This window comes from Macaca nemestrina, chromosome 15, assembly GCF_043159975.1.
Source record: "Macaca nemestrina isolate mMacNem1 chromosome 15, mMacNem.hap1, whole genome shotgun sequence".
Lineage (NCBI taxonomy): Eukaryota > Metazoa > Chordata > Mammalia > Primates > Cercopithecidae > Macaca > Macaca nemestrina.
This window is the reverse complement of record NC_092139.1, coordinates 23,437,852-23,442,294: the sequence shown is the minus strand read 5'-3', so window position 1 is coordinate 23,442,294 and position 4,443 is coordinate 23,437,852. Positions and strand designations below refer to the sequence as shown.

General features: G+C 53.0%; 1 pseudogene; it reads right to left on the bottom strand.

Moving 5' to 3' along the window:
- Positions 1–2,849: 2,849 nt before the first annotated feature.
- Positions 2,850–2,951, bottom strand: LOC112429305 (small nucleolar RNA U3; annotated as a pseudogene).
- Between the last annotated feature and the right edge of the window lie 1,492 nt (positions 2,952–4,443).

The window sequence follows — 4,443 nt, the reverse complement described above, 5'->3', positions numbered from 1 at the left end:
GCCGGCGCTGCTCGCGGCTGGGGCCGCGGAGGGGAGGCGGGAGGCGGGCTCTTTGCGGATTAGCATAAACTTGGGGCCGCGCCGCTCGCCGCCGCCAGCCCCCTTCGCAGCCGCCAGCCCCCCGCCCCAGCTCCGAGCGGACAGCCGAGGGGCCGCCTGCGAACAGGAGGTTCCGAAGGGAGCAGCCCCGTGTGGAAGGGGCGCAGGCCGCCGCGCCCTGGGAGGCCCCAGAGCACACCAGCCACTCTGTCGCCTGCGGGCCCAGGGCCGAAGCAAAGAAGCGGACCCCTGAGGCCAGCCTAGGCGTGGGCTCTCCAGGAGCCGCCCACCCGCAGGATACGGGTGTCTTCAGAGTCCATGTGAACCCGGGAACTGCTCTCCAGGGCTCTGGAGCCGAGATGGCCGTGTTTGGGGGCACACCAGCACCACCTCCCCCAGCACCTCTTTGGAATAGACCCCAGATCATCCCCGTTTGCTCGCTCTGCCTCCTGGTACCATCATTATCTGGGTGTGCCCGGGACCCTTAGTTTGATAACTCCGCTGACCTCTCCCCAGGCGTCCTACCTCCCCCTTACCCCGCAACCTCTGCCACCTAGCCTGGTGGCCCTGTTGCACCTCTAGTTCTCTGGAGAGGCTTGTGTTTCCTGTCTGTCTTAGGTATGGGCTGCACCGAGCCCGAAAGGCCCATCACCGCCCCAGCCGAGCCAAAAGTGCTGTGCTTTTTGTGCAACTGAAGCTCGAAGCCGGCTGGTCAAAGAAAATCTTCAGGTCTTTCTCACGAGTCACTGCCGCCGTGAAGCCAGGCGTCGTCCACATTTTGCTTGTGAAGTTGACTCTTGGAACCCAAGAGGTGGGTTTTATCGTCGTCCTCATTCAATATCACCTTGCTAACTCTCTAACCTGCACAGAACCCTTGAATCCTGATTCTGTCATCAGAGTGGTACTTTCCTGGACTTGTCTCATCCACACCGGTGGCTACAGCCTTCTGTGTTTTTGCCCCAAGACCTGATAGGTGTACAGAATGCACGGAACTCTGGGGCTTGCCTGGAGAGACCTCCCTCCAAATTGACCTTGAGATATGAATTAGTACCCTTTGGACAGGGCGATGGTTATGAAGGATACTGGAAGGGGCAGCTCTGAAACCCACATCTATTCCCTGCCCTCAGCTTTAGTGGCTTGTGGGTTCTGTGGGGCAGACACCTGACCCCAGCTAGGCCCATTCTGCTTTCTTCCAGGCTTTGGAATCAGAACACAGAAGCTGAAGGAATCCAGTTTCCAGGTGTAGGTTGTGTGAGTTTCTCAGGGCTGTGGTAACAGCCACAGGCTCAGTGGCTTAACACACAGAAATGTATTCTCCCACAATTCTGGAGGCTAACTCTAAAATCCAGGGGCCAGCAGGGTCATGCCTGCTCCAGTGGCCCTGGGGAGAAGCCTTCTTTGCCTCTTCCAGCCACTGGTGGTTCCTGGCAATCTCTGGCATTCTTTGGTCAAGGATTCTTTGTAGCAGCATCACTCCTACCTCTGCTTTCGCCTCCACATATCCCTGTTCACGTGACCTTTTTTCTCTGTGTCCTTTCCTCTTGTTTGGTCTGTGTCCTTTCCTCTTGTTTTTGTTTTTTGTTGTTGTTGTTTTGAGACGGAGTCTCGCTTGGTTGCCCAGGCTAGAGTGCAGTGGTGTGATCTCAGTTCACTGCAATCTCCGCCTCCCGGGTTCACGCCATTCTCCTGCCTCAGCTTCCCGAGTAGCTGGAACTACAGATGCCCACCACCACGCCTGGCTAATTTTTTTGTTTTTAGTAGAGACAGGGTTTCACCGTGTTAGCCAGGATGGTCTCGATCTCCTGACCTTGTGATCCGCCTGCCTCAGCCTCCCAAAGTGCTGGGGTTACAGGCATGAGCCACCGTGCCTGGCCTTTTTGGTTTTGTTTTTAAATTTGAGACAGGGCTGGGCGCGATGGCTCACGCCTGTAATCCCAGCACTTTGGGAGGCCGAGGTGGGTGGATCACCTGAGGTCAGGAGTTTGAGACCAGCCTGGCCAATATGGTGAAACGCCATCTCTACTAAAAATATAAAAATTAGCCAGCCGTGGTGGCAGGTGCCTGTAATCCCAGCTACCTGGGAGACTAAGGCAAGAGAATTGCTTGAACCCTGGAGGCGGAGGTTGCAATGAGCCAAGATCATGCCATTGCACTCCAGCCTGGGTGACAAGAGTGAAACTCCATCTCCATAAATAAATAAATAAATAAATAAATAAATAAATAAATAAATGCAAGGTCTAGCTCCATTACCCAGGTTGGAATGCAACCTTGACCTCCTGAGCTCAAGTGATCCTCCTGCCCCCGCCTCCTCCGTAGCTGGGACCACAGTTGTGCACCACCATACACAGCTCCTTTTTAAATTTTCTGTAGAGATGGGATCTCACTTTGTTACCCAGGCTGGTCACAAACTCCTGAGCTCAAGTGATGCTCTCACCTCAGTCTCCCAAAGTGCTGGGAGCCACTGCACCCAGCCCAGCCTCCTCTTCTTATAAGGACACCAGTCATTGGATATAGGGCCCAACATAACCTCATCTTAAATAAGTACATCTGCAGAGACCTATTTCCAAATAAGGTCACGTTCTGAGGTTCCAAATGTTCATGAATTTTGGGAGGGGCCCAGTTCAGTCCACTACAGGGACACTTGGCTGGTAATGATAGGAGAGACCACGAGAGCTCTGGGGGAATCATGGGAAATGGAGAAAGAGGGTGGTCAGGGGAGAGTGGGGCAGAGTCATGGGGCTGTGTGGTGAGTAAACATCTGTGGACAAGCTGTGTCTTCCCTATCTGCTTCCCAGTAGTCCACCACTGGAGCTAGCTTGAATGGGTTTCTGATCCCAGCAACCAAATGCACCCTACAGAGAGAAACTTCTCTAGTAAGGAACTGTAGAAATGATCCCTGGAAGTATAGTCTTACAGCAACCAAATGGTGCCTAAGACAGCCTCTCGCTCTCCCTATAAAACCACCGAATGTTTTATTATATTCTCCAACCTCTAAGAGAGATGTTAAGAACCATTTTGCTGAGGGCAAGACACACCATATCCACAACACGCTCTTGATCTTGTAACCACTGACTTTGCGCTTTTTAGGAAGTGAGAAACATCTGAGGGGAACATGAACAGAGCCAGCTCCTCATCCTAGGCTGGGTGCTGACTGCCTGGCAGCATTACCCAGACTGGCTCTGGGAGGAAACTCCCCCACCCCAGAGGCTGTGATCTTTTTCCAAGGGGTCCCACCCCTTCCTCTCATTCCCTTCCCCAGCCCCAGCTGTAGAACCCAAAACTCACAGGGAAGAGGCTGGACTCTGTTTGAGCTTGGGAATCTCCATGTCACAGGGGCTGAAAGGACAGCTGGACCCCACTTCCCCCTTTTCCAAGTGGCTGACATCAAACCCCATGCTCCCTCTTTCACTGCAACAGTTTTGGGAGCCAGGATTGGGCCCCATTCTAGTGGAGGTGGAGGACCTCAGTACAGGGAGATGCTCAGGGTCTTGGCTGGATCAGGCCAGAGCTGGGGTCCCCCCAGTAGACGATGAGGCGACTTTGCATCTGCCAGACAGGAAACCTAGGGAGGCCAGAAGCAGAGGAGGAAAGGAGGCAGTCACGTTCCTCTGATTCAGACTGGAGTTTCTACACCTGAATGGAAACGGGCCACACACAGGAGTGGGAGTGCAGTTTCTATTCACAGGGACATGCACAACCACATCCAGACACACCCAACCCATCCCCCATACCACTATCACGCATGTGCATGAACACACACAGTTTTTCCTTTTGTACAGATGGGGTCTCACTGTGCTGCCTAGGCTAGTCTCAAACTCCTGTCCTCAAGTGATTCTCCTGCCCAAAGTGTTGGGATTACAGGGGAGAACCCCATGCATCCTGCCTTTTCTGTTTTCTTTTCTTTTCTTTTCTTTTCTTTTTTTTTTTTTTTTTTTGAGATGGAGTCTCACTCTGTTACCCAGGCTGGAGTGCAGTGGCATGATCTCTGCTCACTGCAACCTCCGCCTCTCGGGTTCAAGAGATTATTCTGCCTCAGCCTCCCAAGCAACTGGGATTATAGGCACACGCCACCACACCCAGCTAATTTTTTGTATTTTTTTTTTTTTTTTTCCAGTAGAGACAGGGTTTCACCATGTTGGCCAGGCTGGTCTCAAATGATCCGCCCACCTCGGCCTCCTAAAGTGCTGGGATTACAGGCATGAGCCACTACATCCGGCCTTTCCTTTTCTTATTGAGGGCCCAGCACAGAAGATTATTAAAAACCACACAAAGTTGTGTGGGATGAAGTTCCCCTAAAAAACACAGAAATAGAAAGCACTGAAGCTGCTGGCTTTCTGGCACAAGCCCTTCCTGCTGCAGATGGACCCCTCCTGCACAGGGACCACAGCCCTTGAAGGTACCAGC